This window comes from Sus scrofa, chromosome 4 (genome assembly GCF_054392235.1).
Source record: "Sus scrofa isolate SSC_HxYL_T2T_F1_AM1 chromosome 4, Sscrofa_HxYL_maternal_Yorkshire_Landrace_v2.0, whole genome shotgun sequence".
Classification (NCBI taxonomy): domain Eukaryota; kingdom Metazoa; phylum Chordata; class Mammalia; order Artiodactyla; family Suidae; genus Sus; species Sus scrofa.
In genome coordinates, this window is record NC_139386.1 from 131681316 (window position 1) to 131703307 (window position 21992).

General features: G+C 39.4%; 2 long non-coding RNA genes across 6 annotated transcripts in view; one reads left to right on the forward strand and one right to left on the reverse strand.

Moving 5' to 3' along the window:
- LOC102158810 (uncharacterized) overlaps window positions 1-21992 on the forward strand; it is a 349547-nt gene that overhangs the window by 307289 nt on the left and 20266 nt on the right. Inside the window, exon 7 of one of the 5 annotated variants that reach the window (XR_014844845.1) lies at window positions 21865-21956. The exons of the other annotated variants lie outside the window; for them this stretch is intronic. This is a non-coding gene — a long non-coding RNA (uncharacterized LOC102158810). The remainder of the gene's footprint in view (window positions 1-21864; window positions 21957-21992) is intronic. 5 annotated transcript variants of the gene reach the window in all.
- The window catches only part of LOC110260385 (uncharacterized), an 88647-nt gene continuing 86660 nt past the window's right edge, over window positions 20006-21992 (reverse strand). The window contains exon 3 of the long non-coding RNA XR_014844846.1: window positions 20006-21310. This is a non-coding gene — a long non-coding RNA (uncharacterized LOC110260385). The remainder of the gene's footprint in view (window positions 21311-21992) is intronic.

The window sequence follows — 21992 nt, forward strand, 5'->3', positions numbered from 1 at the left end:
AACATAGGATGCAAACAGAAGGGAAAAAACTAGAAACAAAAGTATCCACAAGAAATCCAGGTACTTGGGTTATTAGACTCTGAAATAATTATGTTTAATATGCTGTAGACAAGAAACAAGTAAAAAACTCAGCAGATAAATTGAATCTATTACAATAAATTAAGTGGATATTTTATATCTGAATAATACAAAACTAAAATTAAGATAGCAACATATGGATTTAAGAGATGATTAAACAAAGCTGAAGAAAGGATTATTGAAATGGAAGATATATCAGTTAAAAAAACAAATATAAAGAAAATAAGGATGATAATTGTAAGAAAAGATATACAGGACTAATAAGAGTAATGAAAAGATATATCAGGTGAGTAACTATGGTCTCAGTAGGAGAGAGACTCTATAGTATAGAAGCAATGTTAAAATAAATAATTGGCAGAATTTTACAAAATTGATGAAAGATATTAAGCCACAGATTCACGGTCTCTGTACACCCAATACATGATACATAGAGAAAATCACACTTAGGCATATTATAATAAAACTGCTAAAAACAATAATAATACACACACACAGAAAATCCAGATAGAAAGACATTGCTGTTGGCTCTCTGTATCCTATAGGTTCCACACCCATGGATCCAACCAATCACAGATCAAAAATATTCAGAAAAAAAAATTCCAGAAAGTTCCAAAAAACATAACTTAAATTTGCTGTGCAACAAGGGAACTCTCATGTGCACACATAATGATAATTAATAAATTCTCCAAATGTTAGAAAGTAAGGAAAACTCCATAACTTGAAAATCCAAGTTAGAAAGAAGGAACCACAATTTGCAAACAATGTTAAATGAATGATAAAAATATGGCACATCAAATTGTCTGGGATACAGGTAAAGCCATGCCTAGCTGGACATACATGATTTAAGTATCTATTTCAAGAAATTAGATAAAACAGAAAATTAAACCCAAAGAAAGTAGGAGGAACTAAATAGTAAAAAAATAAAAGCACAATAACTGAAGAGAAAAGAAATATTCAAAAGGATGCTTGAAGCTAAAGTGTCTTTGATAAGACCAATAAGATTATAAGCACTTGGAAAGCTGTTCAAGAAAATAAGAGAGAAGCCATACATTATCAACATCAGGGACAAAAAAGTAGATAACACCATAAATTCTAAGATATTAAAAAGATAATAAGAGGATATTTGGACTTTAAGGCAAAACATTTGAAAATGTAAATAAAGGGAATAAAATCTCTGAAAAACTCAATTTACCAGAACACGCACAAGAAGAAACAGAAAATCTGAATAGTCCTATAAATGTGAAAGAATTTGAATTTCTAATTTAAAACCATCACACAAAGAAAACTCCAGGCCCAAATGACTTCATTTGTGATTTTTCACAAATATTTAAGGGATGAAAATATATCAATATTACAAAAATTCTTCCAGAGAACAAAAAATGAAAATACTCCAAAGTTAACGTAATCATGAAATCAAAATCTGATAAAGACATTAGAAAAAAATAATGCAAAATATCTCTAATGAACATAGTAACAAAAAAATCCAAACTAAATTTAGTAAATAAGACCCAGCCATATATGCAAATGTGATTCATCATGACCCAGTGGGATTTATTCCAAGAATGAAAGATTGAATTAAAATTTTAATACATTTACCATGTTAATAAAAAAGAAAGACCACATGACCATCTTGACAATGCATAAGAAGCAGTTGCTAAAGTCAACACGTTTTGATAAAAATGCTCAGCAGACAAATCTATATACAGAAAGCAACTGCAGTTCTATGTACAAGCAACCAAATGCTAGAAAATGGACATTTTAAAATACCTTTGCAGTAGAATTACAAATAAATAGCAAGAAAAAAAATCTAAGAAAAACTTTGCAGACCGTCTTAAAGAAAAATGAAACCTATTGCTTCGGAAAATGAAAGAAAATTGTTTTAAAAAAATAAAGGAGAGTTGTACCATATTTGTGGACTATAAGTCGTGAAAGCAACATGTCCAGTCTCCTCCAAACTGACCTACAAATTCAGTGTAACCCCACACCATATCTCTGTAGTTCTTTTTCTACACCCTGAAAAACTGATTCTAAAATTTACAAGGACATGCAAAGGAGCAAAAATGATCAAGACCAGAGGTCAGCAAACTTTTTTTGTAAAGGGACAGGTAGCAATTACCTTAGGTTTTGTGGTCCAGCCTGTCCTTATTGTAATCACCCAACTCTGCCACTGTAGCCAGAGAGCAGCCAAAAACAGTATGAAACTGAGAGGGAATAGTTGCTTTCTAATAAAGCTTTATTTACCAAACCCATTGTTGATTCTGCTGGCCATAGGTTGCCCACTCCTGGTTGAGATAATCTTTAAAAAGAAGAAAAAGAATGCTGCAGGGTATCAAGACATAAAATTACAGTATGGAGACAGTGTGGTGATGTTACGAAATAGACCAATGGAATAAGTCCACAAACAAATCCATGGATCAGTTGACACCTGATCTGTGACAAAGGTAGCTGAGCCCATAGACAGACAGCCTTTTTTTCTCTTAATTAATCCAACCCAGATGAGCAAAATATTTAAACACGTTGCCTCCAAGTCTAAGGGGCCTATTATAACATACGAGGAATGAAAAGCCTCCAGTGGCTGTGAGACTGAAGGTGTGGTTTCAGCGGTTAGCCTGCAGTAAGTAGTGAGACCCGGGCATGGTTAGCCACGACTCCCCCAGGGGAGAATCCATGGAGCTCCTCCGAGCCGCCAATACACAATTAAGTGGCAGAAACATGTTGTGGGAATGATTTTTCCTATGTGAGATGAAAAGACTCACCTCCCTATGTGCACACGTTTCAATGTGAAGGGCTCTGTTCAAATCATTTGCGCTTTGCCTGCGATACAGATGGGGTATTTGTTAGGATATCGCTGCTTCTTAGTAGTCTAAATGAAATATGACCTAAGCAAACATAACGTTTCTTCCACATACAGGTTTGAGCTAGGGTGTGCTCCAAGGGCTGGGAGCTCTTTGAGGGCTTCCAGATACCCAGGTTTCTCTTGTCTGGCTGCTCTCTCCTTCTCTCGGACATGTGTCTCAATAATGTTAACGTGCCTCTGACTCACCTGGGCTCTTATTCAAATGCAGAGTCAGATCCAGTAGATCTGGGAATGGGTCCTGAGTCCGCTGCAATTCTACTGAGCTCTCCAGTGATCCCAACATGCGTTTAGAGACCACAGATGAAAGCATCAAGGCCCGCACATCGAAACTCTACGTCCGAGTTCCTTCTACCTAGAAATTGTATTAGCTGCTACAGCTGCCATAACCACCACAATCTCTGTGGCTTAAAACAACAGAAATGGGTCCTCTCATAGTTCTGGAGGCCGGAAGTCCACAGTCAACATCGTGGGATGGAGTCAGGGTGTCAGCAGGGCCATGCTCTCTCCCTCCAGGAGAGAGGAGGTTGCAGGGGAGTAGCCATGCCTTGCCTCTTCCAGCCTTTGATGCTGCTTACCTTCTGTGCCACTGAAGGAACCAACACCTTGATTTAAGACCCACAAGACTCATTTCGGACTTCTGACTTCCAGAACTGTAAGAGGATCAATTTGTGCTGCCTTAAGCCATTGGGTTTGTGGTGATTTGTTAGAGCAGCAGAAGGAAACTGATACACCAGGAGACCCAAGCTGCATGGTCGGGATTTATAGACAGATTTCCCTGGGTTATTGCTGGCACAGAACCTTAGGACAGAGCCTCTTTAGAAGCCCTGTCCATGAAGAGGGCACGTGCAAGAGGCTTATGCTAGGGAGGATCATAGCAGTCCAGTGGTGGCCTGTGGCTCACATGTGTTCAGTTGCAGGTCTGAGTCTGGGAGCAGTGTGGGGTCTGCTGTCAGCACCAGGAGCTGGGAGGGGTGGAGAAGTGTGGCTGGAGGAAGGTCAAGAGGAAATACATTAAGTTCAATGGCATTCAGTTTGGGAGAGTCTGGGAGAGTCAGATGGTATCAGACTGCTGGGGGGAGAGGTGAGCGAATGTTGAAGCAGCCCTTGCCTCAGAGTTGGTCTAGCACCTGACAGAGATCTGGGCTTGCCCATGAGAATTTCAGTAGCCCTAGCTACGAGAGGGAGCCTGTCATGAGAGATGGTTGCCGGCTGGCTGTTCTCAGAGGTCAGGGAGGTCATTGCCACAACTTCAAAAACGCTGAGATTCTGTTTTCCATAAATCTTGGGAAAAGAGTTTATAAGTGTTCTGTGAAGGTCATTTTCCTTGACCTAAGAAAATGGTGTTTTTTGTCCTTGATTCTAAATGTGAAATTTAGAAAATACATTATGCCTAAAAATGCTTAAAATATAGTAAAAAAGGTGGTGCTATGTTGGCCTCTGCATGATAATGGCTCTTGTAAACTCCTGACAGGGAAGGCCTGTCTCCTTGGCATTCTCCTTAAGTCTGTGTGCTCAGCATACAGGAATGGCTGGGACGCCGCCGCCACCATCACCACCACCACACAGTGAATATTTATCGTGTGCAATTAGTGTAATACATTTGAAAGAAATTTAATACGCACAAAAATCATGAGAAATTATTACTACCTATCTCTGTGCGCAAACCACTAGATTTAGAGAAATTAGTGACATATTCTAGTTACACAGCTACGAAATGGATCTAGATAACTCTAAAGGCCAACCTTTGTAGCTATGGGGATATATCGCCTTAATTTTTAAAAACCGCCTTAACCATTTTTACGTGTACACTTCAGAAGGGTTAACTACATTCACATTGTTGTGCAACCAGTCTCCAGAACTTTCCATCTTTCACAAGTGAAACTCTATGCCCATTAAATAACAACTCCCATTCTTCCTCCCCTTAAGCCCCTGGTGACCGTACCGCCACTTCCTGTCTCCGAATTTGACTGCTCAGGGTAACTCGTATAACTGGAATCATACAATGTGTATCTGTGTGTGACTGCCTTATTTCATAGCATCATGTCTTCAAGGCTCATCGTGTCTTCCTTTTTCAGGTTGAATAATATTCCGTTTTATTCACATACATACACACAGACATGCACAGTTTGTCATCCATTCCTCTGTCCATGGGCACTTAAGTTACTTCCACCTTTTGGCCAATGTGAGTAATGCTGTTAAATAACTCTTTAAAACCCTGCTTTCAGTTCTATAAGGTTCTATAAAGTTCTATAAGGTTCTATAAAGTTCTATAAGGTTCTATAAGCACAGACATGGAATTGCCGGGTCATATGGTAATTCTATTTTTATTTTTTTGAGGAACGACCACCTACTTTCCGTTAGGGGCTGCACCATTTTACCTCCCCCACCAATGGTGCACAAGAGTTTCACTTTCTCCATGTCTTTACCAACACTTGTTTTGTTTTGTTTTGTTTTTTTCTTTTGTTTGTGATACTGGTCATCCTGGTAGGTGTGACTGGTATCTCATGGTTTTGATTTGCATTCCCCTGATGATTAGTGATATTGAGCATCTTTTCATGCGCTCGGTGGTCATTTATGTATCTTTGGAGAAATATCTGTTCAAGTCCATTTAAAAAAATTAACAAGTGTTATTTGTTAAGTGTAGTTTTAGGTTCACAGAAAATGTGAAAAGTACATGGGTGCCCATACACTTGCTGCCCCCCCACATGCACAGCCTCCTCCATCACCAACTTCCCTCACTGAGGTGGGACATTTGTTAGTTGAGGAAGCTACATGGACACATCATCCAAAGTTCCTAATTTACATTAGAGCTCACTTTTGTTATACCTTCTGTGGGTTTCCACAAATGTTTGATGAGATGCATCCAGCATTAAAGTACCATGCAGAGTAGTTTCACCGCTTAAGAAATCCTTTGTGCTCCACTTATTTATCATTCCCTCCCTCTACCCCTGGCAAACTCTAATATTATTACTGTCCCCGTAGTCTTGCCTTTTCCAGAATGTCATGTAGTTGGAATCACATCGTATGTAACATTTACAGATTGGCTTCTTTCACTTAATAATATGCATTTAAGTTGCCTCCATGTCTTTTCATAGTTAGTGGATTTCTTTTTAGTGCTGAATAATATTTCGTTGTTTTGATGGACCACAGTTTATTTATTGATTCACCTACTGAAGGATATCTTGACTGCTTCCAGCTGTGGAAATTATAAATAGCTTCTTTAAATATCTATGCCCAGGTTTTTTTTTTTAAATGAATATAACTTTTTAGTTCGCCTGGATAAATATCAGGAGGCATGATTGCTGGATTATATGGTAAATGTATGTTTAGATTTGTAAGAAACTGCCAAACGATCTTCCAGAGTGACTGTAACATCTGGCAGGCCCACCAGCAATAATGAGAGCTCCCATTGCTTTACATTCTCATGAGAATTCAGGATTGTCAGCATTCGGAATTTTGTCTGTATTAATAGGTATGTGTGGTATCTCATTATTAATTTGCAGTTCCCTGATGACATATGATGTTGACCTTTTCATATGCTTACCTATGATCTATATATGCTCTTGGTGTTTGTTTAGGTCTTTTGCCTACTTTTTATTTTTTTCCACTCAAAAATATTTAGTTTTAAAAGGTAATGATCGTTTTAGAGTACACCGGAGATGAAATAAATGGTAATATAGTCATTATAGTCTTACACAAACATCTAGAACCTCAGAAAGTAAAATCTAGACTGTCCACCCCCCAATCAAAGAAGTCCAGACATTTTTGTCTACTTTAAAAGTGGGTTGTTCATTTCTTTACTATTGAGATTTAAGGGCTTTTTAAATGTATTGGGTATTAATGCTTTATCAGGTTTGTCTTTTGAAAATATTTTTTTGTCAGTGGCTTGCCTTCTAATTCTCTTGGCATTGTCTTTTGCAAAACGGAAGTTTTTAATTTGAACTAGGTCTGTCTTATTAGTTATTTCTTTCGATTGTCTCTGATGTTGTACTAACATGGCATCATCACACACAGGTCGCCTAGATTTTCTTCTGCGTTTTCCTTTAGGAGTTTTACAGCTTTGCATTCTACATTAGATCTGTTATCCGTTTTCAGCTAATTTTTTGTAAAGGGCGTAAGGTCTGTATCTAGATTTTTTCTTGCATGTGGGTGTCCAGTTGTTCTGGCACCATTTGCTGAAAAGATTTTTCTTGCTTTGTCGTATTGCTTTTGCTCTTCCTCCTTCATCAAAGATCAGTTGATTCTATTTATGTGGGTCTATTTCTGGGCTATTTTACTCTCTTGGACTAGTTTTCTTTCTCTAGCACAAGTCTCCTTATTACTATAGCTGTATAGTGGGTCATAAAGTTGGGTAGTGTTAGTTCTCTGACTTCATGGTTCTGCTTCAGGACTGAGTCGGCTGTCTGGGTCTTAGATTTCTTCCCAGAAACGTTAACAATTGCCAGTAACACAAAATAAACTGCTGGGATTTTGATTGGATTGCACTGAATCTGTAGATTAAGTTGGGAAAAACTGACATTTTTTTGTTGTTGTCTTTTTAGGGCCACACCTGCAGCATATGGAGGTTCCCAGGCTAGGGGTCCAATCAGAGCTGTAGCCACCAGCCTACACCGCAACCACAGCAACACAGGATCCAAGCCACGTCTGCAACCTATATCATAGGTCACGGCAACACCAGATCCTTAACCCACTGAGCGAGGCCAGGGATTGAACCTGTGTGCTGCTGAACCACGATGGGAACTCCATAAAACGTCATCTTGACAGTACTGCATCTTCCTATCCATTGTGTGTATCTCTCCATTTATTCTCTAATATCTTCTATCAGAGTTTTGTAGTTTTCCTCATGTAGATCTTATCCATATCTTTTTAGATTTATACCTAACTATTTCATTTTCAGGTGCTAATGTAAATAGTACTGTTTTCAACTTCAAATTATACTTGTTTCTGGTATATAGGAAAATCATTGATTTATGTATATTAGCTTTGCATCCTGCAAACTTGCTATTGTCACTTAATAGTTCCATGAGTATTTTTGTTGATTCTTTTGGATTTTCTACATGAATTTCTTTCTTTCCAATCTCTATAGCTTTTATTGCCTATAACTGTCTTATTAGCTCTGACTTCCAGTATTGAAGGGCAGTGGTGAGAGGGGACACCTATGCTTTGCTTATTAGTTTCATGTTTTGCACCATTAAGTGTGATTTTATTTTTTTTGTCTTTTTAGGGCTGCACGCACAGCACATGGAGGTTCCTAGGCTAGGGGTCTAATCGGAGTTGTTGCTGCCTGTCTACACCATAGCCACAGCAACGCCAGATCCGGGCTGCGTCTGTGACCTGCACCACAGCTCACGGCAACGACGGATCCTTAACCCACTGAGCAAGGCCAGGGCTCGAACCTGCAACATCATGGTTCCCAGTCGGATTCGTTTCTGCTGTGCCACGACAGGAACTCCACCATTAAGTGTGATTTTTAGCTGTAGGGTTTTTTTTTTTTTTTTGTAAGTGTTCTTTATCAATATCAAATTGATGAATATAGAGTTGTTCATAATATTCCTCTTACCCTTTTACTGTCTCTATGATCTGTAGTGATCATCCCCTTTCATTCCTGATATTAGCAATTTGTGTCTCTTCCCTTTTTTCCTTCATTAGCCTGGCTTTGGGCTTATCAATTATATTGATCTTTTCAGAGAGAACCAAAACTTTTGTTTTTCTCTAGCAATTGCCTATTTTCAATTTCATTGATTTCTGCTTTAATTTTTTTTCTTCTGCTTACTTTGGATTTAATTTGCTCTTCTTTTTCTAGGTTCCTATAGTGGAATCTTAGATTGATTTTAGGTCTTTTGTCTTTATATATATATTCAATAGTGTCAATTTCCCTCTAAGCACTGCTTCCACTGCATCCCACAAATTTTGGTAAGTTGCATTTTCATTTTCATTTAATTCAAAATATTTTAAATTCCTCTCAGGGTTTCTTCTTTAACCCGTGTGCTATTTAATATTCAAGCATTTGGGGATTTTCTAGCTATCTTTCTGATTTTGATTTCCAGTTTAATTAGTGGTCTGCAAGCAGATATGGTATGACTTCTACTCTTTCAAACTTAAGGTGGGTTTTATGGTCTAAAACGTGGTCTGTCTTGAATGTTTCATGTGATCTTGAGAAGAATGTGTGGTCTAATGTTGCCAGATAAAGTAGTCTACAAATACCCGTTATGTCCAGTTGATTGGTGGTGCTATTGAGCTCAACTATATTCTTACTAATTTTCTGCTTGCTGGATCTGCCCAATTTTCATTGAGGAGTGTCAAGTCTCCACGTGCAGTACGCAATTCACCTATTTCTCCTTGCGATTCTATATGATTTTTGCCTCGTTGTGTTTGATGCTCTCGTTAAGTGCGTACACAACTAAGGACTGTTATGCCTTCCTGGAGTATGGACACTTTCACCCTTACGTAATCTCCTTCTTTACCCCTGGTAACGTTCCTGATCTGAAGTCTGCTCTGCTTGAAATTAATATAGCTAATTCCGCTTTCCCCTGATTAGTGATTGTGTTATTAGCATGGTATATTTTTTTAATCTATCTTTTAGTCCATATGTGTCTTTTAATCTATATGTGTTTTATATTTTAAGTGTTTTGGGGGAGACAACATATATTTGGGTCTTATTTTTTGATCCACTCTGATAATCTCTGTATTTTAATTGGTGTATTTAGATGATGACATTAGAAATGATTATTGATTTATAGGGGTTAATACCTACCATATTTGTTAACTGATCTCAATTTGTTGCCCTTATTGTTTGTTCCCATAGGAACAAACTATTTTTCTAATTAAGTATTTTGTGTGACGCCATTTTCTCCCCACTTTTTTTTTAGCATATTGATTATACTCTTTTAAAATGATTTTCTAGGAGTTCCCTTCGTGGCTCAGCAGTTAGCAAACCCGACTAGCATCCATGAGATTGTGGGTTCAATCCCTGGCCTCACTCAGTGGGTTAAGGATCTGGTGTTGCCGTGACCTGTGGTATAGGTCGCAGACATGGCTTGGATACCACATTGCTGGGCTGTGGCGTAGGCCAGCGGCTACAGCTCTGATTGGACCCCTAGCCTGGGAACCTCCATATGCCATGGGTATGGCCCTAAAAGACAAAAAAAAAAAAAAAAAAAAAAAAAAAAAGAGACAAAAAATAAAAATGAAAAAGTAATGTTCTAATAGTTGCCCTAGAACTTACAATGTAACTTACAACTAAAATAAATCCACTCTCAGTTAACACTACACCACTTCACTGTGAGTACCTTACCACCACAAATTATTCCTGACTCCTCCCTCCTGTCCTTTGTCTCGTGGCTGTCATTCATTGCCCTTGTACATGAATTTATATACCGAACTATATATACACTCAGAAACATAGTCAAGTACATTGCTACTATTATTTTGAATTACTGTTGTCAGTTTAAGTAAGAAAAATAGGTTTTTTATTTTACCTTCACATTCATTTATGCTATTCTTCCATTCTTTAGATACAGATCTAAGTTTCCGACCTACGTCATTTTCCTTATATTTGAAAATTTTCTTTTTTTTATTCTTTTCCATTATAGCTGGTGTACAGTGTTCCGTCAATTTTCTACTCTACAGCAAGGTGACCCAGGAAAATTTTCTTTTAACATTTCTTTCAAGCCTGGTCTATTGGCAACAGATCCATTAAATTTTGTTTTTCTGACAAGCTCTTTATTTCTTTTCCACTTTTGAAGGATGATTTTGCAGTGCAGAGAACTCTGGGTTGGTTAGTTTTTTCTTCTCTCAACATCTTAAATATTTTACTTTACTCTCTTCCTGATTGGTTTCTAAGAAGTTGGATGTAATTCTTATGTTTGTTCCTCTATAGATAAGGTGGTCCCCTGCCCCTGGCTTCTTTCAAGATTATATTTTAATCTTTGATTTTCTAAAGTTTGAATACCATATACTTGGGTATAGTTTGTTTGGGCACTTATTTTGTGTGGTGTTCTCTGAGCTTCCTGCCTTTGTAGTTTGGCGTCTGACATTAAGTCAATTATTTGCTTCAAATATTGCTGCTGTTCCTTTATCTTGTGTTTTTGTTTTTCCTTCTGATATTCCCAGTGTTGATGTGTTATAATTTTTGTAGTTCTCTCCCTTTCTTTTTCAAATATTTTTTTCTCTTTTCAGTTTTGGAAGTTTGTATTGTCATATCCTCAAGCTCAGAGAGTCTTTCTTTAGCATGTTTAGAACAGCATAAGCCCATCAAAGACATGTTATTTCTGTTGCAATGTTTTTGTTCTTCTCCAACACGTTTTTGGTTCCTTCTTAGAATTTTCATTTCTCTGCTCAGATTGCCTGTCTCTTTTTTCATGTTGTATGTTTTCTGTTAAAGTCCTTACCATATTAATTATAGTTTAAAAAATCCATGGTCTTATAATACCAATATTCCTACAATATCTGACTATGATTCTGATGCTTGTTCAATCTCTTCAAAATGTGTTTTTTTGCCTTGGTATGCCTTGTAATTTTTTGTTGAAGAATAGACATGATGTCCTGGGTAAAAGTAATGGTAGTAAGTAGGCCTTCAGTAAGGTTACAGTGAGCTAGGGGAGGCGCAGGAACTCTGTAGGGTCCTATGACTAGAAAGACTAAAGCCTCAATCTTTTGGTGAGGCTGTGTTCCTGGACTATGAACCTCATCAGTGCTTCTGTTTTTTCCCCTTTCCCCTGAAGGAGGCTGGAGTTGTGTATTTCCCTTCCCCTACTTGGAAAGGTAGAAGGAACTAGAGTTGGCTATTTTCTTTTCCCGACATGGAAGATCAGAGCAGACTAGAACTGAGTATTTCCCTTTCCTGAGGAATGTTAGGCTCTGATAAAACCCCAGGAGATTAGACTGTGGTAAAGAATTTCTTCTGAGGGTGGGCCTTGTTAAGAACAGAATTCTCTTGTACATTTCAAAATGCTTTTCTCCTCCCCTGCTGGAAGCATGAGGAGGGAACCTGGACATAAAATTCACAGAAGTGTGAAAGTATTGGGTCCCCCCAGAGTTTTTAACTCTCAGAGTTGTCCATGCTTAGCCTGCAGAATTCATCAGTTACAGTTCATGTTTTCCTGTCCTGGCACTGGTTGCTACAAAGGTTTCTGCTAATGGAGTTCTTGTCCAGTAAGTTGTGATTCTTTTTGTTCCTTTGGTCGGTTGGTTGTTTTTAGTCTTTTTATGGCTGCACCCTCGGCATATGGAAGTTCCCAGGCTAGGGGTAGAATCAGAGCCACAGCTGCTGGCCTACACCACAGCCACAGCCACACGAGATCCGAGCTGAGTCTGCAACCTACACCATAGCTCATGGCAACGCCAGATCCTTAACCCACTGGGTGAGGCCAGGGATCAAACCCACATCCTCATGGATCCTAGTTGGGTTTGTTAGCACTGAGCCACAATGGGAACTCCAAGTTGTGATTCTTTATATCCATGTATCTCTCCACTTTGGGAGGGCAGTTGTTTGCTTGGTGACTTCACATCTCTGAGTTTTTTTTTTTTTTTTTTTAAGCTTTTACTTATTAGGACATAATGGTGATTTCTAAGCTCCTTACATGCCAAAGTAGAAACCAAAAGTCTGACTTTTTCCCATTTCTGAATGAAGTTGTTTTTTCATTGTTGATTTGTAGGAATTCTTTATATATTCTGGATATTAACCACTTATCATATGTAAGATTTGCAAATGTTTTCCCCCATTCTATAGATTGCTTGTTCACTCTATTGACTGTATCTTTTGATGCACTGACGTTTCAAATTTTGTAGTATTCCAAAATTTCTATTTTCTTTTGGTGTCATATCCATGAAATCATTGCCAAATTCAGTGTCATGAAGATTTCCTCCTATGTTTTCTTCTAAAAGTTCTATAGTTTTATGTTTAGATCTTTGATCCATTTTGAATTAATATTTGTATATGGTGTGAGGTAAGGATCCAGTTTCACCCTTTTGCATGTGGATATCCAATTTTACCAACACCATATGTTGGAAAGACTGTCCTTTTCCCATTCAGTGGTCTTGGTGCTCTTGTGAAAATCAATTAACTATATGAGAGAAGTTTATTTCTGGGCACTCCATTCTATTCCATTGTCCTATATATCTGCCTTTATGCTGGTTAATACTTTTTTATTGGTGTATTTATGGAGATTTAGAGGGTTCTTAAAAAATACTTTATTTTTTAGAGCACTTTTAGGTTCAGAGCAAAACTGAATGGAAGATACTGAGATTACCTATACACCATCTCCTCTATACATGCCTTCACATAGGCATAGCCTCCCCATTATCAACACCCTCACCAGAGTGGTACATTTGTTACAACTGATGAAACTACTTTGAACATTTTTATCATCCAAAGTCCATGATTTATACTAGAGTTCACTCTTGGTGCTATGGGTTTTAACAGAGTTCTAATGACATGTATCCACCATTGTGTATCATCCAGAGTGTTTTCATTGCCCTAAATTCCTCTGTGCTCTACCTGTTGTTCCTTCTCTCTCTCTTAACCCCTGGCAACCACTGATCTTCTTACTGTCCCCATAGTTTTGCCAGAATATCAGTTTTTAAACTGCTGAAGTGATTACATAAGTCCATCACCACTTCCTTTCAGATCTTCTAGGATTTAAGACATTAATAAGATGAGGTCAGGGATCCTGAAAGGGAAACAGTTTCACTAACGGCAGCAGAGACATCTTTTCACCCTCATTAACAATCTATTCTAGCTCAGAGATTTCACAATTGAGTGACCATGATGATCTCCTAGAGAAATTTTTGAACAAACACATTCCTCGTAACAACTTCTAAAGATTCAGTAGGTGTGGAGTGGGGCTCAGGAGTTTTGTTTTTGTTTTTTCTCAAACCATTTGTGCAAATAATTTGTAACCTTTCTTCTAGCAACCTAAATGAAGTAGTAATTTTGGTTATGAACCAGTAGAGACATTTGCAAATCTGAGACCTAAGTTTTCCCTGGGGAAACACCCAAAGGAGCCACCACTTTTCTGACCTTCTAAAGGGACTAGAAAACTTTTGGAATGGTAGAAACATTGGCAGTCACTGAGGAATTGCTCAGAAGAATTCTGGAAACACTGCTGGTTGAGTGACTCTATATTCACCTCTGTCTACCCATAGAAAATACCACTGTTAATGGATATATTTTTGACCATGATATCATTGGTCTTAGATAAGAAACTGTTGGCTTTTCTAGAATTGGTTTGGGATTCTAAGAGCTTTGCCGCTTTATTTCTACTTGTCTCCAGGCTCCTTTGGGTTGCTTTGGACATAACGATTAGATAATTTGGTTTCACCAAAGTACTGTAACCAAGTCAACAATAATAATATGAACATGGTGAAATACAAGGAGCAAGAGCATCAGATTGACTGTCTGGAGATCTGAGTTTTCTAGTTCCATCTCTGACACTATCACTCCTATAAACTGTCTCTAAGGTTCAGTTTCTTCATTGGTGGAATGGACAATGCTTTGCTTGACATGCTTCCCAGAGTCATGGTAGGGCCCAAAGGCAATAATGCACTTCAAAACGTTTTCAGTTTCTCCAAGGAGCCATGCTTTCTCTCTCCTCCAGACTTTGGAAATGTTGCTTCTTTACTTGAGTAACTCTCTTTCTTTTGGTCTCAGCATCACTTCCTCCAGAATGTCTTTTGTGATCCCCTCAGACTAAGTGAGTTAACCCCTCCCACATACTTGCACAATATTTCAGATGAAATTGTTTACTGCTCAGTCTCCCTCCCTAGACCAAAACCTCCATGAGGCAAGAGTTTGTGTTATTTAATCACTCTTCCATCCTGGGTTCATAACATGTGGTGCATGCTTAATAAATATTTTTAAAGGGGGTTACTAAAGTACTGTATAAAAGTAAGTAATATTGGTAGAATGTTGTACAATGTGGCCTTCCCTGCATTGTCCTGGAGACTTATTAGCCATTGTTTTATAAATAAACCTTTGGTAGCAATTACTTAGAAGAATGGCTATATGGATGCACCCATGTAAAAATCACCCCCACTGCAAATTAACCCTTCTATTTGAAATGTCCCTTGGATTTTTTTTTTTTTTTTGGTCTTTTTGTCTTTTCTAGGGCCACACACGTGGCACATGGAAGTTCCCAGGCTAGGGCTCTAATTGGAGCTGTAGCCGATGGCCTACACTAGAGCCACAGCGACACCAGATCTGAGCCTCATCTGCAACCTATACCACAGTTCATGGCAACGCCAGATCCTTAACCCACTGAGCTAGGCCAGGGATCGAACCCGCAACCTCAGACTCGTCCTAGTCAGACTCGTTAACCACTGAGCCACAGCAGTAACTCCCTTCCCTTGGATTTTTGATTTGGGTACCATGATTACTCTCTGACCATGACTTATTTATATGACATGTGCCTTAGGATTGGGAGGTACCCCTGCCTTCCATTGTCCCTCACTTCCCTGCTTCTGGTTCCCTAGACTTCAAGCACATGCCACATAGTCAATATTTTAAATCAGGTCATTCTATTGGTGAAATTCTGTGAAGTTATTTTTATAGCATGGAACTTTTACTGGTGATGGTAAGTCTAGACTCTGATAGTCCTGGCTTTTACCACATTTGACTCCACTTCTTCTGTTGGAAGTGAGGCAGTGTCTATGTTCTAAAACTGTCCTTTGTTCTTCTCGATGACACAACAGGAAGAGTAGAGCACACTGGTTGCTGGATGACTTTAGATATAGATCTTGATCCTGACAATGCCATGCACGTGACCCAGGAAACTGGCATTTATAGGGCCCGGCAGTACATTTAAAGTATGAAGACTTAGGCCTGGAGGTATTTTCATTATAAATTAACCGAACTTTAATCTACCCAGTGGAAAACATTGGAAGTATGAAATTAATAAATTCAGAAAAGGTTGTTGGCAGGAACTCTTTATGCCATGCAAAAGAGTCCTCAAGGGGTTTTTACCCTTAGCATTGTTATCTTTGTTCCTCCATATATACTATCTTTTTTCTTTGGTTTTTAAGCATTTTGATTACAATGTGTCTTCACAAGATTTCTCTTTTAAAAGTTTTATTATATTTGATTTATAATGTTCCTTCAATTTCTGCTATACAGCAAAGTGACCCTGTCATGCATATGTGTGTGTGTGTGTGTATATATATATATATATATATATATATATATGCAATTTTTTTTCATACTGTCTTCCATCATGTTCTAATCCAAAAGACTGGATATAGTTCCCTGTGCTGTTCAGTAGGATGCCTTTGCTTATCCATTCTAAATGTAATAGTTTGTCTCTACTAACCCCAAACTACCAGTCCATCCCATTCCCTTCCCCTCAGCAAACACAAGTCTGCTCTGTTTGTGATGTATTTCTGTTTTGATAGGATCATTTGTGCCACACTTTAGATTCCACATATAAGTGATATTGTATGGTATTTGTCTTTCTGACTGACCACACTTAGCATGATAATCTCTAGGTCCATCCGTGTTGTTGCAAATGGTATTATTTTGTCCTTTTTTATGACTGAGTAGTATTCCATTATATATATGTACCACATCTTCTTAATCCATTAATATGCTGATGAACATTTGGGTTGTTTCCATATCTTGGCTATTCTTAATAGTGTTGCAATGAACATAGGGGTGCATGTATCTTTTTCAATGAAAGTTTTGTACAGATTTATGTCCAGGAGGATTTGGATTTGCTGACTTGTTAATGATGGCCATTCTGACTAGTGTGGGGTGGTACCTCATCATAGTTTTTATTTGTATTTCTCTAATAATTAGTGACATTGAACATTTTTTCATGCCCCTGCTGGCCATCCATATGGCTTCTTTGGAGAAAGGTCTATTTAGGTGTTCTGCTCCAGGTTTTCAATTGGGTTAAATAAAACAAGACGACAACCCACAGAATGTGAGAAAAATCTTTGAAAATGATGCAACTGACACGGGCCTAATCTCCAAAATATACAAACAACTCATACAACTCAACAACAAAACAACTTACATGTTGTTTATGTATCTTGTGCTTGGGGTTCATTGAGCTTCTTGGAACTGTGGGGTGTATAGTTTTTACTCAAATTTGGGAGATTTTTGGTCATTTTTCAACCATCAATTTCTATCCCTTCTTTCTCCATTCTCCTTTAGAGAGGCAAAGTAAAATGGGGCTGTACCACAGTTCACTGATGTTCCGCTTACTTTTTATTTCATAGTCTTAGTTCTGTTTCATTTTAGATGGTTTCTGTTGCTATGCCTTCAAGTTCCTTAATTTTATGCAATCTTTAATCCATTGTTAATCCCATCATGTTTTTCATGTCAGATGTTGTTTTAAAAATCACTAGAAATTTGACATAAGATTTTCCACATCTACACTTATTATGGTCCACCATTCCTTTGGTTTCTGGAACAGATATAGATATTGTAATCATTTAATCTTCTATATACTTTTTTGCATTTGGATCATTTCTGGGTCAGTTTTAATTCATTGCTTTTTCTTATTATTGGCCTTTTTACACCCTGTTTTTTGAATGCCTGGTAATTTTTTATGGGATTTCAGACATTTGTGAATTTTATCTTTTTGGGTACTAGATATTTTGTATTCCAGTAAATCTTAAATTTTTTGAAGGATGTGGTTATGATCTTTCCATGTCTCATTTTTAGGTGCTGTTTAGGTGGAACCAGCCTAGGGATGATTTTTTCTTCCCACTACTGAAGTGAAACCCTTCAATTACTCTATCCAGTGCCCCAGATTATGAGGTTTCTTCCTTTCTGGTTGTTTCTTACTATTCCTGCACTTGTATGAGCTACAGATAGTATTCCTTCTGATATTTTCTGTTGGCTTTTTCTTAGTTTCCTGAGGTACCTGCACTGGTTGTTAGTCATCTAAAGACTTAGAGAGAGTACCTAAAGATTTCCGGAGCTTGCTTTCTGCACAGCTCTCTTCTCTGGTACTTTGTCCTGCAAGCAATAGCTGCTTTGGCCTCCCTGGACTTCCAGCTTTGTATTCTTCATCTCAAGAAGACCATGAGGTTCCACCTAACATGTACCCCTTTCCATGCACTGTAGCCAGGAAACCCTTCAAAATTCTCATCTGGGTCAGAGTTCACCTCACTTTTTTCCTACCTTTCAAGTATCACTCACCTTCATCGCTTGATGTCCAAAATCATGTTGTCTTTTTTCTTTTCTTTCTTTTCAAATTGGTTTCACACAGGAATGAAAGCCCAGACCCTATTACTCCTCTGGCGATTGAAGAGTATATTACTGGTCTGTCAGTGTCTCTTTATATGTAAGATACATGGTCACATACTGGGCACAGACTATCAATTAGGTTTTTTATAAAAAAAAAAAAAACCTTAAACCTATAAATTTTATTTCCTTCACTTTCCAGAAAAGTCATAGAAGATAAATAATGCTTAGCCTTTCCCTTTATCCTGTGAGCATTCAAGCCCACCTTAGCTTGTTGCTGACTTATTTGCTTGTGACACATCAGAGTAAATTTTAGCCCTGAAATACAGACGAAACCAGTTTTCCTGAGCTGGGTAATGTTTTGCCTCTGCATTTCCCTGAATTTTCTAGGTCCTATTTTCCTGCTACACAGAACAGATCTCTGTAGGTGAGCATGGAATAAGGATTCTTAGTCTTTTGCTGTGCAAAGACGTAGACGCAAACACAAAAGAAATACACTGGATTGGAGCAGATGCCTATGAGAAACATAAAATAGCTCGGCTCTCCCTATAAAGCCAGATAAAGCTATAAGTTAAAAAGCAATTTAAATTTGGGGGAACAAAGGGGTTTGGCCACATTTGGGTTTAGTCATATCTGACTTTTGTTTTTAGATTTTTCTTTTAATTTAAATGACTATGTCCCAGAGCTATGTCCAAACCTTTGCATGTTTTCTTCTCTCCCTTTGCTCAGCCTGCACCCCTGGTATGTTTCCTGGATGAGCATATGCTTAGATCCCTCAAGCGTAGTGATAATTTCTCCTGACCAGCAGAGCCAATCATTATTTATTGTACTTTGCTCTCTCTCCTCACCCTCCTAGTGGGAACACTGCAATGGCTGTTGGCTGGAAAATTAGCCCAGGGAGCTCCTTCTGTTGGTCTCTTTCCTCATTATACTAGTAAAAAATTTAGCTGTGACATTCTGTGTCCCTGCATGTGTGTGCGTGCGTGTGTGTACACAGTCTTCATCCACATAGGCTGGAAGCACACTGTAGGGGCTAATAGTGAGTAATTTAACTGTGGCTTTCTCACACATTTTACTCTCTTTCTTTCTCTAGAGTGGCTGCAGAAGGACGATGTGTTCATGTACTGTTGCTTCATCTTATAAGCCGAGCTTGTGGGTTTATGTGTCATCTCACTGTTGCTGCTGGGTTGTTTGCTGGCTGGATGTGATACCATTTCATCCATTGTCAGGGGGCTGCCCCAGATACCTGGGATGCTCAGGAGATGCGACACTTACTTGCCATGTGATAGCAAAGGCTTCTGTTTATTTCTGTGGCTGCTCCTCCTGCAACCCTCTGCGGGATCCCTCAGTATCCAGGCTGATGGGGAAGCGAAAAACCACACAGCCTCCACCTCACCGAGGCTTTAAGGACATTTGCTTACGGATATTTTTAAGGAAGAACCAGGCGACCATGAACTACAATTTGCAAGAACTCCCCCTTCTTTCCTTTTTTTTTTTTTAAGTGTCCTTGTTATTTTAAGGCTCTTTGGGGTCACAGTTCCATGAGCTTTTAACTAATAGTCTTGTTAGTACTATACAGCTTAGCTCTGGGAGGGTGACTGATAGTCACTCGAATAGACTAAAAGCAGGGGCCATGTATCCTACCTCCTCTGGATCCCCAGCAGCATCTTGCGTGGTACCGGCCACGGTGAAAGTAGTGACTGAATGATTGAAGACAAAATTGCCTATTTTCTTAGCGTTTTTGATCTGGACCAAAGACATAAACTGTTTTCCTTTATGCTGGTCTGCCTGCTTGCAGAGTTAAGAGACTTTAGGTGGAGGTGATGGAGAAATTGTTAATACAGAAGAGTCTGTTGATTTCCACAAAGGCTATAATCTATCAGTTTCAATTAAAACAACTGTATTTATTCAATGTTAGGGGAGAAAAGGGGAGATAATAACGGGAATGGCGTGTCCTGGTGGCCTAGTGGTTAAGGATCTGGCGTTGTCACTGCTGTGGCGCGGGTTCCATCCTTGGCCAGGGGATTTCCACATCACATGGGCGTGGCCAAGAAAACCAAACACATATCAACCAAAAAATAATATTGGGAGAAACAGAGAAAATAAAGTTTTAGTGGATTTTTGGTGCTTCACTTTGGAGAGAACTGTTCTCTATATACGATTGTCACTGAAGAGCCTCACTCTGCTTTTTGGAAGACGTGTTATCAGCAGTGACCAAAGCATTGGACTGTGGATTCATTCAGCTTTGGGAAAAAAAACACATCTCCTTTTCCCCGGTGTCTAATCTATTTAATCGACTATTGGACCGGTTAGGTTTCTAAGGTTTTCAAGTTGTTTTAACAAGACTCCTATAATTAGGTCCAAGCGGTAGGAGACAGTAACGGGTAGAGAAGCTACAGTTGTTTTATATTTGTATCTCATTAGTGAGCCTTCAGATGAACGTCACCAGTTCCTTTATGGGGTGATGTCACTACAGGCAGGTTTTGTTTTCAGCTCCTCAGGCAAAGCATGTGTAACCCTGAACTTAACCTAGAGCCGTGTCTTCCATTGGAGGCATGTGTGAATATGTACCATTCCTCTGCCTGCAAGTGAGAAGCAAACGTTTGTCTGGCCAGTTTCAGGGCATATGATGGTGCGTGTCAAGGAGCAGAGAATGCAGAGCTGATCGAGGGAGCATTTGCTGATGGTGTCTCCCATCTTCCAGCCACCCTGGGGGCAGTCAGGCTCCCCCTGACGTGTGATGCTGCCTCATGTGATTTGCAAGAAATCACCTAGATGTCTGATGGTGGATGTCGTAGAGCACCGCGTGAGCTGAGACAAACCGGGGTGTGAGGCAACCTAGAGCGAAGTTGGTTTTGAAGGTTGAGCCAAAGAAAAACCTGGTCGTCAGGCACCCAGCAAAGTGCGCGGGGGCTGGAGAAACTCTGTCTCAATTATTTCACAGTCCAGTCTCACAGTCCAGGGCTGGAGTTCCCATGTGGCTCAGCGGGGTAAGAACCTGACTGGTCTCCACGAGAATATGGGTTTGGTCCCTGGCTTTGCTCCCTGGGTTAAGGATCTGGCATTGCCATGAACTGTGGTATAGTTGACAGATGTGTCTTGGATCTGGCATTGCTGAGGTGTAGGCTGGCAGCTGCAGCTTCAATTCGAGCCCTAACCTGGAAGCTCCGTGTGCCTCAGGTGTGGCCCTGAAAAGACAAAAAGTAGGGTCATTGCTCTAGGTGTTCATCCATTTCTTCAAAACGGTGCAGTACAATAATTCCGTAAGCATGTCCTGAGCATCTCCTCTGTGCCAGACACCATCCTAGGCATTAGGGATGGAGCTCTGGGCAGAACAGAGCTCCCGATCCCGATCCCAAGGAGCCCATCTTCCCAAGAGGACAGGGGCGCACACACATCGCCCCTCGGGGGTGATAGGTGCTGTGAAGAAAAACGAAGCAGGGGGAGGGGACCAAGAGTGAGGACGCCGGTCCTGCTTCACATGGGAGGTCAGGGAGGTTTCTGAAAAAGTGACACTGAAGAGCATGAGATCCTCCTGCACCCCAGTTCCCCTGCCTTCCTGACCGTGGCATCCTTTCTCTGAATTATCACACCTGGCTTTGCCAGCCAGTTAAAACGGTGACAATCTGAACATTTCTGTCAAAGTCATAATTGACACCTGACCACGGACAGTTCAGCCTCCGTTCTCATGAATCGAATTGAAAGTTAAACGGGGCTCTCTCCTCTCCCTTTTGCGTTCCAGGCACCAAAGCGTAGGCTGTAGTTTGCTCAGAGGAACCAGGGAGAAGCCAAGGCAGAAGAGGAATCCTAGCGTCCTGGAGGACATTATAGGAAGTGAGTTTTAGTGAAAACAGACCCCTGGGAAGAGCA